General features: G+C 39.2%; 1 protein-coding gene across 2 annotated transcripts in view; it reads left to right on the top strand.

Moving 5' to 3' along the window:
• The window catches only part of RALA (RAS like proto-oncogene A), a 59962-nt gene that overhangs the window by 20751 nt on the left and 24626 nt on the right, over window positions 1-14585 (top strand). The window lies entirely within an intron of this gene.

Genomic DNA, 14585 nt, shown 5'->3' with positions numbered 1-14585 from the left:
ACTCAGCTATGAAGATGATTTTTGTAAACATACTAGAGGTAAAGTCCAGCCAGTTGTCTGTCAGAAGATCCTGTGGTATCTGTGACTGTCCCAGATATGTTACGTCCTTGTAATGAAAGCTTTTGATATATGGTACATTGGAAATGGTGTAGATTTAGAGTTTCACAGGCTTGTGTTTGAATTCTAGCTCAGCCATTTATTAGCTGTGTGATCTGGAACATGTTACATAACTTTTGGGGCCTCATTTACATGGTCTATTACAAAACTCTAAACAAAGAATGAAAATTCCTACCTACCTTCCAGTGTTGTTGTTGAAGACTGGAAGATAACTCTTTCAGTGTCTAACATAAAGCCTTGGATATTTTAAGTACTTAAATAAGTGTTTGTGTCACTTCTGTGTCATCAGCTTATCAGCTGCTGTGACACTTCTACACAGCGTGACATTTTTTCCAGGAAGTCAGGCTCGTGCACACCTTTACAGAGCCTGTGGTCAGATCCTTGAGGGTTTGGGGAGCGTCTGTCATCGCACAAGCCTCTGAAGTCATATGCAAACTTGTGGAAATTTATAGGTTTTAAAGGAGTCCAAATTTCTTGGTTCAATTCTTATTTTACAGCTCTGAAACCATGGTCATTAGAGTTTAGTAAGGCAAAAAAAACTAGTCTGTACAGGCTCGTATGTGGCAGAATCTATGTCCGTTGACTCACATTGTAGTAGTCTTTCTGCTATAAGTTAGGGACTTTATGTAAAAAGCACTATGAAAATGGGAAATGAAAAAGTGAATGTACACAATTTGTTTTGCCAATAAGTTTTCCATCAACTTATAAAGTACTTTTCGTCTCTTTTCACGTTAACTTGGTCCACAAACATTTCTAAGGACTTACTATGAGTCAGGCATTATCTAAGATAATAGAGAGATCTCAGTAAACAAAAACAAAACAAATCCGCTCTCGTGAATCTTCCATTCTTCAGAGGGGAGTCCTAAAGGATGTGAGGGAGGGAGCTTTGTGTGAATCATCTAGAAGGAATGGCAAGATAATTTAGGACCTTATAGACTGTTGGAAGGCTTTTTATTCCTAGTAACATGGGAAGTCTTCTCAAGAGTTGATATATTTTGAGGGTAGAGCTTACAGATTTGCCAGATGAGATGTTGCCTGTGAAAGAGGAGTCAAGGATGACTCCAGGGTTTTGGCCCGAGCAACTCGAAGAATGGGGTTGCCATTTACTGATAAAGGGAAAGCACGTGAAGGTGGTGAAATTAGGAGATTGTTGTGGACAGCATGGAGTTTAGACAGTTAAGTTTGGCGTACACAGCCAGTTGAAGATGTTGAGTAGGCAGTTGAATATGAGTCTGGTGTTCAGGGGAGAGATGAAATCTAGAGGTATGAATTACGGTGTCATCCCATATGGAAGTGTACTGAGCAAGATATGAAGGAAATGAATATAGACAGAAAAAAGAGGTCCAGGCTGAACCCTGAGAGACACCAGCGTTTAGAATGTGAGAGGGATGGCAAAGGTACAGCCATAGAGATTGGAGGAAAACCAAGTGATTGTGGTACCCTGGAAATCAGAGTATTTTAAGAAAGAGGCAGTGATCACCTCAGTCAGCTGCTGCTAAGTGAAGTATAATGAAGATTGAGAATTGATCATTGGATTTCCAATGTGAAGATCACTGAGGGCCTTAACAAAAGAGGAGCAAAATCAGATACAGTAAGTTCCAGACATGGAAGCACAGTTAGAGTTTTTGTTTTGTTTTTTAAGATAGGAGAAATAACAAGTTTGCATCCAGTAGAGAAGGACAGCTTGATGCGTGGTGGTGCGGGGATTTCCGAGCAGTGTCTGTTGAGTCAGTTGGAGGTAGTGGGATTCACTGCATGAGTGGAAGCACTGGTCTTACTAGTTCCATTTCTAGCATGGGTTAGCAAACTACAGTTCCAGATCCAAATTCAGCCTACTGCCTGTTTTTGAAATAAAGTTTTATTGTAACACAGCCATGCCTGTTTATTTAGATACTGTCCATGGCTGCTTTCAAAATACAGAGTCAGAGTTGCGTAGTTGCTACAGAGAAGCCTAAAACATTTACTATCTGGCTCTTTATAGGAGTTTGCTAGTCCTAGATTTGCAGTAACTAGAAGAGAAGATGGGCTGAAATATGAGTAGGAGAGGGGATGAAGTAGAAGGCAGATCTAGGGAACTGGACATTTTGAAAAGGTATTCAAATACCACTTGTGGTTTGGGTCAGACGAAATAGGGCATCAGGACCTGGAATTTGGAGCAAAAAGAGTTAGTTACACAGCTTAGGTGCTAGGTTTTGGGAGGGGCTCTATTCTCCAAAGGTGTAAGCTCACTGTCTAGTCAGCTATTGCTGCGTTACACATTACCCCAATCTTAGTGGCTTAAAACAACACACATTTACTGTGTTACAGTTTCTGTGGGTCAAGAATTGGAAGCAGCTTACTTAGCTGTATGGTTCAGACTCAGTCTCTCATGAGGCTGCATTAGTGTCAGCCAGGACTGCCGTCACCTGGGCCTCGGCTGGGTCTGCAGCTCAGCTTCCCATGTCACTCACATGGTGGCAACAGACTTCACTTGTCTCCCAGGACTGCTCACAGCATTGTTTCCCGGCAGAGAGGAATGAGAGAGACTACCCAGGACAGAAGCCTGATTTATAACCTGCTGCAGCACTACATCAGCTGGTACGATAGAAGGGCGTGAATACCCGGAGGATTGGGATGATTGAGAGCCATCTTGGAGGCTGGCTTGAATGGCTGCAGAATTTGTGAGTTAGTTACCTTGTGTGGTGCATCCAGCTTTGCCAGTCCAGCTTTGCCACGTGACCAGTGTTTTCATAATTGGCCCACAGCAGCTATTTGTGGCAGTTTGGTTATATTAAAGCCCAAACAAACACTTTAAAATAGTTTTTTCTTTTTTACAAAGCTTTTTTTTTTTTCTCTCCTGATTACAAAAGTGATATTCATGGTAGAAAACCAAATACAGATAAGCAAAAAGCCCTGGAAATTAAACATTGTTCACGTTCCTCTGAACGATTTCCTACTAAAATTTTGTTTTGCAATCTAATGTTTTTCCTGTTGTTATAGTGCTTATCTGTTTAAGAAGTTCATACATAAATACTATTTGTAAGCTGCTTTCACATATTTTGAGAACATTTTTCAGTCTCTTTCAGTGCTTAGTGTCATTTTTTAATACTTTTTTTTGTAATTCCATTGTATGGCTATCCATATGTAATCCTTCATTTTGTGTTACAACTTGTAACAAAAATCTTACAAATTGTAACATTTCATGTTACAAAATGTAACGTTATTAATGTTACAAGAAATATCCTTGCTGTTAATTCTGTGTGCACAACCATAATTATGACAGCCTTTTTTAAAAAACAAATATCAGATCTTACTAATAGTTCACATACAGGTTTAGCAAAAGCAATGACTGTTAAGTATAAGCTTTGTAACATTTATGTTAGTTTTCAACTAGGACCCTGGTGGGGCTCTGTGTTGAGGGTACATAGACTTTATCGGGTTCTTCATCTCCTCAGTTAATTGGCAGATGGAGTTCAGTCACTATAAACATATCTCCCATAAACCTGTTGGGTTGGATATGAGAACACAGCACATCTAATGTCCCTCAAACGCCTAAGCCTCCTAATATATATATAAGGTAAGAAGCAAAAAACGTTTTGCAGAGATTTGCTACTTGCTATAATGATTTTACTAAATGACCTTATTGAATTTCTTTCTAGTCAAATGTCATGTAACATTGACATGGTTGTATTAGTTTATTAAGAAACATCAGCTATCAGCTCAACGTAGCAGAGTTGTCTCTGACAATTCTATTTTATTTTTTTCAGGGGCTTTTTTTTTTTTTTTTTAAGACAGTGGTTGTCTTGAATGTTTTTTGTGGTTTTTTTTTTTTAAGATTTTATTGGGGAAGGGGAACAGGACTTTATTGGGGAACAGTGTGCACTTCCAGGACTTTTCTCCAAGTCAAGTTGTTGTCCTTTCAATCTTAGTTGTGGAGGGTTCTGTTCAGCTTCAAGTTGTTGTTCATTTAGTCTTAGTTGTGGAGGGCGCAGCTCAGCTCCAGGTCCAGTTGCCGTTGCTAGTTGCAGGGGGCGTAGCCCACCATCCCCTGGCGGGAGTCGAACCGGCAACCTTGTGGTTGAGAGGATGCGCTCCAACCAACTGAGCCATCCGGGAGCTCAGCGGCAGCTCAGCTCAAGGTGCCGTGTTCAATCTTAGTTGCAGGGGGCAGAGCCCACCATCCCTTGCAGGAGTCGAGGAATTGAACTGGCAACCTTGTGGTTGAGAGCCCACTGGCCCATGTGGGAATCGAACTGGCAGCCTTCGGAGTTAGCAGCACGGAGCTCTAAGCGCCTGAGCCACTGGGCCGGCCCATCAGGGGCTTTTTTTGAACATTAGTCTCGTAAAACCAAACTTAGCTTCCAAGACCAGTGTTCAATTTGTCCATAATGCATAATACATGGTAATTCCAGGTAATACAACGCAGTATGATCAGATGTGGGAGCAGAGCAGTCTGTCTCCTTTGCTGGTTCTCCTTCCCCGCCCATATCCTCAGTCAGCTGTTCTTAGCTGGGGTTCCTGTTCTCCCTGGGGGGTGCCTCGGAATTTTACCCCTACTGATGACCTGTTCTCCAAAGTCATTTTCTAGGGTTTGATTTCCTTTTCAAATGTGTATGTCTGTACTTTATCTGCTAGATATTGTGCTACGTGCTGGGGTTACAGAACTGAAAAGAGTTATTTACTGTTGAAAAGCTCCCGTAATTAACATGGTGAGAAGCACGGATAGAAGTTTTGTCCATAATGCTCTGGAACCACCAAGGAATTCACCACTCAGGCCTGGAGAGCATTCATGAGGCTGGAAATGCTTCACAGAAGAGCTTCTCTTTAATAGCTTTCTTTACCTTTATGTACATTCACATCACCAAAGATCTTTTAATTGCAAATGTTTTGATCGAGTCATATAGATCAGCAACTTTCACCATTGATTTAATATGAAATCAATGTGCATGAAATCTGTCATTTTAGAAATAAATAGCTACAATGAGTATTTATAGAGTCTGAAGTTTAAGTGTAGTCAGCCCAGTCTCCACCACCTGCCTTTCTCTGTGTGAATTCTTTTATGGGAACTTAAAGACAGTTCATTCCATATTTGACTGTAGTAAGTCATCAGGAAGATTCTGCCAGTGAGCCAAAATATGCCTTTTTTCCTCAGTAATCTTAGTTTTAAATTCTAAAAATTTTCTCCCATTCTGGCACACCAGTCCCTACAGGTCTGTTACCCTTTTTTGGTACCATTGTTCAACTACCTACAAATGGTAACTTATTACCATTTAAGCCAAACTTCCCTAAATTGTCCACAAATATTTCATTAGTAGGAATTGAAAAGTGCATCATGATTAAGGTATACAAGGTTTAAGGGGGAGAAGAATGACAGAGGAAACGAGCAGGGGCAGATAATATTGGCAGACAGTAGTAAGGAATTTAGATTTTTACCTAAGAGCAATAGGGAGTCTTTGAAGAATTTTAAGTAAGCCATGTCAGGTAATTTCACTTTTTATTGTGCTAGGTTGCACTTACATGAACAACAGGTAGTGTTAATAATGGGGGGGGGGTTTGTATGAGTCCTTTGGTATATTAGTTAGTATGTAATCTTGGGGGGTGGCAGGGCCAGTACTCCTGATACCATGCTCTTTGTACATTATATTTGCATCCTGTTTCAGTCAACTGAAACATAACTAGCAATTCAAAGTTCGGAGACACCTGAATTTTCTTGCTTCTGACTCTTTCTTGGGTTTATGAGAATGACAGCTATTTTTAGGCCTAAGAATTTAGAGTACTGGAATTAAAAAATATAGGCCTCATCTATTCATGCTTGCTGTTTCTCAATATGGAATCTTATGAAATAGCATGTAAGAGCTTTAATATTTTATTTTTCTTCCCTTCAAACCTTTAGAATCAGGGTTCACTAATTTAGGATTGGTTATGATTCTCTGTGGAGCCACTGTTGAGTCTTGATGACAGCAGGAACCCAGAAAGGAGGAAAGGTGACTTATGAGAAACAGCCAGTTATCTGGCAACCAGAATACTTTGTTGTTAAAGAGTCTGTTGTAACAAGTCTCTGTCTTCACATAGCACCTATCACTGTGTAACCAAGACCATGTTTTTGAAAACTTGACATGACGTGACACTACTGGGTCACACTGAGGCCAAGTCCCTCAGGAAGGTAGTTAAACTCGATTCCACTGGCTAAACTCAGCATTCACCGACGATGGATTGGTGAACGTGGAAGCCTGTAAGTGGGTACCAGTTGTAAGTACAACAAACATGCTCAGCCCACCCCTTGAATCGAACCTCAGATTTAGGGTAGCGTGAAAATGAGGGTTAGGCGTATTCTGTCGGCTTCAGAAGTCATTTGCAAGTACACGGTGATTTCACAGCTAATCTAACCACACTAGCACAGGTACATAGAATCTTCTGGATCACGCCATCCTGAGTCAGTTTCAGTTTTAACTCTACCACAACTTCCTGTGGAATTTCTTGCAAGTGACCTAACTCTTCTTAAGCCCTCATTTCCTCATATGAAAAATGAGAGAATTGGATATTTTAAGACTGCCTTCTGTGCTTCTTTATTTTTTTTAAAGATTTTCATTGGGGAAGGGGAACAGGACTTTATTGGGGAACAGTGTGCACTTCCAGGACTTTTCCAAGTCAAGTTGTTGCCCTTTAAATCTTAGTTGTGGAGGGCGCAGCTCAACTCCAGGTCCAGTTGCCGTTGTTAGTTGCAGGGCACGCAGCCCACCATCCCGTGCAGGAGTCAAGGAGTCGAACCCAGCAACCTTGTGGTTGAGAGCCCCGCGATCCAACCAACTGAGCCATCTGGGCACCCGGGAGCTGAGCAGCAGCTCATTGACTTCATTCTAGTTGCGGAGGGCACAGCTTGCTGGCGCATGTGGGAATTGAACTGGCAGCCCCACTGCCCAGAACTTGAGCTCTAACCAACTGAGCCACCCATCCACCCCTGTGGTTCTTTAGTTGCATCATATTTATTTGACTTAAGAAATACCTTGCGGTGAAACTTCTAGGTAAACATGAAAGTAACTTGTTGAAATCATATCACATGTAAAATTGGAAGAAATAGGTTAATATACTTAAGGCTATTGTTGGATGAGGTTTCCCAGGAAAATCTCACTTTCTGTGGGACACAGACCTTCCAGATATTCTCTTTGATCATCAATCAAATTGTCCTCTATATTACTAGTTGAAGCCTGTTGGCCTCATGTGATAGTGAGATGCTACAGCTTTGCTTCTGACCACTGGTTTGAATTCAGGTACATGTTTAATGTTCTCATTTAAAATGTATAATTGGCTTTTAATAATACAGTTTGAAAAGATTGGAGGTTGGCTTGTGCATGGGCCTGCTGCTCAGCCTGATTGCCAACCACTCCTGATGAGTCCTCACTGTACCCAATAAGCCCCTCAAAGAGAGGGCACGCTCTTGCTTACTCTGTAACCCCCCCATCTCCTCCCCTCTCTCTGACTGAGAGTAAGGACAAGCACTCTAGTCCATATTCTTGCTGTTAGACATGTTGGGAATGACTGAGGAGGTCTGTCCCTTCCTTAAGACCATGGAAAATTGTTTAATGTGGGACTTGTTTTAAATTAATGTTCTCCGGTCTCTTCTCCTGCCTCCGTCAGTCCTTTCGAAACCCAGTGTCTTTATCCTGAACATAGCACTATTCTGCCTGTGGGATCATCCCTGACTCAGCTCCTCCTCATTCTTAGCTTCCTCTCTGTCCCCCTTACCTCCTCATACAAAGCCCAGGCTTATTTTTGCCCACCTCTTGCCTAGTATTATCAAACTGTCAACAACAGGTATAAAGAACTTAGTGCAGGGTACAAAGTGAATGCTAGTTGTTTTTGATCCATGGCCGCTTTCTATTAGATGAACCATATGAAACTGCAGTTTTTATGTGTAAAAAAAATAAAAAGATCTCAGGTTGTCAGTTTCGTGTGGTTCAATTTTATAGATATACTGAGTAATGGTTCTTAACCAGAATGCAAATTAGAATTATCTAGACAGCTTTTTACAAAATACATATACTCTGTGCCCATCTTAGCCCAGTGAGTTACGATCTTCATGCATGGGTCCGGGGTAAATACATTTTATAAAAGCTCCGCAGGAATTCTGATTCATACCCCTGCTTAAAAATGCCTGTAAGAGAATTTTCTCTTTAGGTTTTCTTTTAGTGTAAAAGTTCTTTTATACAGATAAGTATGTTTTTTATATAGTCAGTGGTCATGTCACAAACTGAAACTTTAGTTCCATGACTCCGCAAATTACTGTCATTTTTAACTTTAAGATATGATCAAATCTCAAGATTTATCAGTACTGAGTCTTGGGAAGGAAAAATCTGGAGTGCTATAAGATGTTTCCATGATTTTCAGAGAATTTCTGAGTCATTTTTCTTTTAGTTTGTAACTGCACATTATTTCTCATATGAGTTAAATCTGGCATTTGGCACTTTTCATATAGTCTTTTGCGTTTTCATAAAACAGAATCGATAGTAGTAAGCAGGCCACAATTCAGTATTACTTGCCTTGACTCAGGTGACTGACAGTGCAGCTTATCTACGTGATTTATAATTGTAATGTAGCCAAGAGAAAACGGGGCAAATTTCTTTGAACAGTAGCTGTCTCCCTTCATTGATGGTAATTTATGTGTTGTGCTCTTATTAATCAGATTTGAAATCTCTGGGTAAGTGGGCTCTAGATAAGCCCAAAATTGTGGGCAAAAGTTTTCTGTTAGTTCATTGGTAACTGTAGACAAGAATATTAAAACTCAGGAAAGAGAATTTTGAGCTTTTCTTCCACCTCCCACTCTCATGTTCACTCTAATTTGCATTCCTTAAAAATCGGCATACATACTTTTTTATTTTTATTTATATTTTCTATTTTATTTTATTTTATAAATTTTATTGGGGAACAGTGTGTTTCACCAGGGCCCATCAGCTCCAAGTCATTGTCCTTCAATCTAGTTGTGGAGGGCGCAGCTCAGCTCCAAGTCCGGTTGCCGTTTTTCAGTCTTTAGTTGCAGGGGGAGCAGCCCACTATCCCACATGGGAATTGAACCGGCAACCCTGTTGTTCAGAGCTCGTGCTCTAACCTACTGAGCCATCCGGCTGTCCCTGGGCATATGTACTTTTTTCAAATACAGAGAAGTTTAGTGTGGCTCCTGTACAAAATTGACTTTCAGTTTTGTGAAGCATTTCATTTTATATATATGTATATATTTGGCACCCCTGGAATGATTTCATATATATGTAATCATTCCAGGGGTGCCAAAAAATGTATACAAATGGACACTTTGGCCAGTGTTGCTCAAGCAGTAGTTTGCTGTAATCAGAAATGTCTGGACGCTGATGGTAACCACTTTGAGCACCTCTTGTAATTGCAGAAGTCAACGTGACTTGTATTCCTCTTTTGTTATCAGTATATATTGTGTATTACGATTTTAATAGTTTTTTACTTTCTTACAAATAACTAAACGGTGTTTTTTTTTTGGCACCGTGTGTGTGTATAAACAACAGGCAGCCTCTGGTGTTTTAACTCAGAAAAAAAGTTTACCAGGAAGGAATATTGAATTATATCTAATGCCTTTTTGTGTCAATTACGTGGCTTTTCTCGTTGCGCTTATTCATGTGATTATATTATGGCATTCCTAAGCTATTATTTCTGGGATAAAACGTAACTAATGGATTTTTTTTTTTCTTTCTAAAATTCAGGTGTTTGTATTTTGTGAAATGTTTATGTTCATGAATGAAATTGTAATATTGCTTTTTCGGGGGTACAATTACTGCTATTTTGGTAACACTGACTTTTATTAACCCAAATAAAATGATTTAGGTAGCTTTTCTGTGCTACCCAAGAGAATGACCTTTTTATGTTTAAAAGAAATTGCCTCTAAAACTGTTTGGCCCCCAGCGTTGTAAAAAAGGTCATTCCTACCAATTTCTTCTATAGTGGTTGTAAAGTTTGGATGCTAAACACTTAAGATCTGGATTTTTAAAAATCCTGGTTTCACACCAGCAGTGTAATTTGGGGCATTTTTAAAAATTTTTATATGGCTCAATTTTCTCACCTGTAAAATGTGGATAATAGTTATAAAGTCTTTTGAGAGTCTTGTGAGATAATGAAGTAGTTGAAAAAGTATCTGATGTAGAGCAAACACTCAATAAATGAAAATACTATTTTTCTCCAGTATTGTTGGCCTGTCTGCAGGTATTGTGATTTTTTTTTTTTATTAGTTTCAGGTGTACAACACAATGTAATAGTTAGACATTTCACCCCTTACAAAGTGTAACCCCCCCCTCCCCCAATCTGTTGCTCCTCTGACATCATATATAGCTGTTACAATTCCATGGACTCTATTCCCTATGCTGTACTCCACATCCTGTGACTACATATATATATTAAATTATAGTTGACATTCAGTATTTTTCAGTTTCAGCTTCAGGTGTATAGTGCAGTGGTCAGGCATCTACACCATCCATGAAGTACTCTCCCTCATAGGACATGTGCCCACATCTGACACCCTACAAAATCTTTACAACATTATTGATTATATTCCCCAAACTGTCTTTCATATCCCTGTGGCAATATTGTAATTGCCAATTTGTACTTTCTAATCCCCTCCCCTTCTCCCATCCCCTCCCCTTCCATCCAGCAACCATCAGTTTTTTCTCTATATCTCTGAGACTGTTTACTTTGCTCATTTATTCAGTTCTTTAGATTCCACATATAAATGAGGTTATATGGTATTTGTCTTTCTCCAACTGACTTATTTCACTTAGCATGATGTTCTCTAGGTACATCCAAATCGTTGCAAATGGTAAGATTTCATCTTTATGTCCGAGTAATACTCCATTATATAAATGTTCTACAGTTTCTTAATCCAGTCGTCTACTGATGGGCATTTCGGTTGTTTCCAAGTCTTGGCTATTGTAAATAATGCTGCAATAAACATACGGTACATACATTTTATCGAATTAGCGTCTTGGATTTCTCTGGATAGATATCTAAGAGTGGAGTTGCTGGGTCATAAGTTAGTTCCATTTCCAGTTTCTTGAGATACCTCCATACTGATTTCCATAGTGGCTGCACCAATCTGCAATCCCACCAACAGTGCACCAGTGTTCCCTTTTCTCCAAATCCTCGCCAGCACTTGTTGTTTGTTGATTTATTGATGATAGACATTCTGACAGGAGTGAGGTGGCTTTCATTTGCATTTCTCTAATGATTAGTGAGGTTGAGCATTTTTTCATATGTCTGTTGGCCACCTGTATGTTCTCTTCAGAGAAATGTCTCTTGATGTCCTCTGCCCATTTTTTAATTGGGTTGTTTGTTTTTTGGGTGTTGAGTTGAATGCATGTTTTATAAATTTTGGATATTAACCCCTTATCAGATGTCTCATTGACAAATATCTTCTCCCTTTCAGTAGTTTGTCTTTTTGTTTTATTGATGGCTTCCTTTGCTGTGAAAGGACTTTTAAGTTTGATGTAATCCCATATGTTATTTTTTCTTTTACTTCCCTTGCCCGAGGGGATATATCAATAAAAATATTACTCAGGGTAATGTCTGCAAATTTACTCCCTATATTTTCTTCTAGAGTTTTATGGTTTCGGGTCTTAACATTTAAGTCTTTAATCCATTTTGAATTTGTTCTCAGATATGGTGTAAGGAGGTGGTCCACTTTCATTTTTTTGCGTGTGTCAGTCCAGTTTCCCCAGCACCATTTATTAAATAGACTGTCTTTACTCCAATGTAAATTCTTGCTTCCATTGTCATAGAGTAAATGACAGTATATGAATGGATTTATTTCTGGGCTCTCTATTCTGTTCCATTGATCTATGTGTCTGTTTTTATGCTAGTATCATGCTGTTTTAATTACTATAGCTTTGTAGTATAATTTGAGGTCAGGTAACATGATACCTCCCACTTTTTTCTTATTTCTCAAGATTGCCGTGGCTATTAGGGGTCTTTTATGGTTCCATATAAATTTTAGGATTATATGCTCTATTTCTGAGAAAAATGTCATTGGTAATTTAATAGGAATTGCATTGACTCTGTATATTGCCTTAGGTAGTATTGACATTTTAACTATCTTAATTCTTCCTATCCATGAGTGTGGTATGTGTTTCCATTTATTTGTGTCTTTTATTTCTCTCTTCAGTGTCTTATAATTTTCTGAGTACAGGTCTTTTACTTCTTTGGTTATATTTACTCCTAGGTATTTTATTGTTTTTGAAGCAATTGTAAATGGGATTGATTTCTTGATTTCTCATTCTGATAGTTTATTATTGGTATATACAAATGCAGCTGATTTCTGAATATTAATTCTGTATCCTGCTACTTTATACTAAATTCATTTATCAGTTCTAATAGCTTTTTGGTGGAGTCTTTGGGGTTCTTTCTATATAGTATCATGTCTTCTGCGTATAATGACAATTTTACTTCCTCCTTTCCAATTTGGATGCCTTGTGTTTCTTTTTCTTGTCTGATTGCTTTGGATCTTCGAGCTTCTTGAACCATATGATTGATTGAATGCCTTGTGTAAGATAGTCCTATAGAAGATAAAAATTCCAAAACATTACCACTAGGTGATAGGACCACACAAGTGACTTTTCCCCCTCTTCTCTCTACTCTCCAAGTTATATATGATGAGCACCTGTTACTTTTATAATCATGACAAATTGTTGGGAGAAGGAGGAACGTAAGTCCCATGCATGCATGCATGATGTAAGCAACGTGAAAGTGAGAAGAGTGATCAACGCTATTTAAGTAAAAATAGTTTCAGTACATCATTTGCAGGGCCATGACTGATCAATATGTCCCCATACACATTTTCAGTTTTAGCTAACCTGTCCCAATACAGTAAAGAAAACATTTCTAAGAAATTATTTCAGCCCTTGGTAGCAATGAAGACTACTGGCTCTCCTTTCTCTTCTCTCCCACTTGTGCCTCATTCCCACTCCTTTTTATGCCAGATATTGCCTTATCTTAACCTTTTTCTTTATTTATGATTCTTTGGTCACCCATATCAGGAAACTGATTTATCCTTAAAACTGGTACTGAATAATTGTATTATTTAAAACTCAGGTTAATTTTAATTAGATGTCTCTACTTGAGATTTTCAGTTTCTAAATTTGTGAAATATTTTGGGATTCCAAATCAAGTCAACTTAGAATTTTAACTCATTTACGGTGAAAGCCAATAGTCTAAATTCATGTATCTAACTCATATATCCCCAACTCCCTGAAATGACAGAGGGGAAAAATTTTACAGACAGAAATTTGTAAATCCAGAACAGCACTGAGAATGGGACAGATGGAGTGACCATCAGCAAATCAGAGGAGTTCCAGGCCCCAGGAGATGGTGAGCCAAGTGGAGGAAGCCCGTCGAGCAGACTGAGGGAAGGCTGTGAGTGGGATCTGTTCTTCCCACAGATCCTGAGGAGGATTTAAGCTCATGTCAGTAGGGACAGAGAGCTGAAGAGATGATAAGACACGAGATTGATTCCAAGAGGATCTACTAAGAGCTAACTGGATCCCCTACCCACACACCCCGCCTAGACAAAGATTGCAGCAACACTGGTCCCATGCGAATTTTGGAAATCTGCTTTCAGAAAATTCTTTTAAACTCTCAGGGTGAAGAGGAATAGGAGTTCTAATGAAAGAGTTAGTGACCCACGGTATACTCTCCTTGGTTTGGTATTTGGAGAACGATCCAACCTAGTATCAACCTACTCCTTACCGTGAACCCTGAAGTGAAGCATGTCCATGAAAATGTCAGTGAACACAGAGTTTGTTACCTCTTCTGATCTGGTGTGGGAAGCAGATCTACCCAGCAGCAGGGGACACTACTGCAGTGGACTGGGAGAGCAGAGGAGAGCAAGCCTAGCCCGCGCTGACAAGGAACGACACAAAATGCAATACAAGATACTGCTGCCAGATTAGTAAAGGCTTTGAATGAACAAGTCACAAACAGATAAATACGTGGGGAAAATATTCACTCTTTTCGTGTAATGAAATCAAAAATCGTTTTTTAAAAGAAAAGAATGCCCATTGCTAATAGTAGGATGTTGTGAACAATTGCATGGCACTTTAGAAAAGCAATTGGACAGGGCTGCCTAATAAATCTTAAACAACCCATTCATTCATTTTTATGTCTTAGAATCTACCTCATGGAAAGCATTTTAAATGTAGAAATAGAAGTTCATCTGTGATAATACTGAATAATTCTGAACAGCTCTAATTACATTACAGGTTTGGTAAGTAAACTGCTGTACATCTACAGGGTGATATAATAGACAGCCATTAAAACCTGCAGCTATGAAGTCAACAAAACACCATAGAAAAGCAAGTGTGACTTAAATGGAAAGGGATGCAAAAGGCGGACTTGTGCCTTACTACTTAATAACCCCTCCCCACATCTCTGTACTTGATTGTAAGGTCCCTGAAGCCAGTGACCCTGACTGGCTCGTCCTTGACCCA

Source organism: Rhinolophus sinicus, linkage group LG09 (assembly GCF_036562045.2).
Source record: "Rhinolophus sinicus isolate RSC01 linkage group LG09, ASM3656204v1, whole genome shotgun sequence".
Lineage (NCBI taxonomy): Eukaryota > Metazoa > Chordata > Mammalia > Chiroptera > Rhinolophidae > Rhinolophus > Rhinolophus sinicus.
Note: the sequence above shows the minus strand (reverse complement) of the source record. Positions and strands in the feature narration are given on the sequence as shown.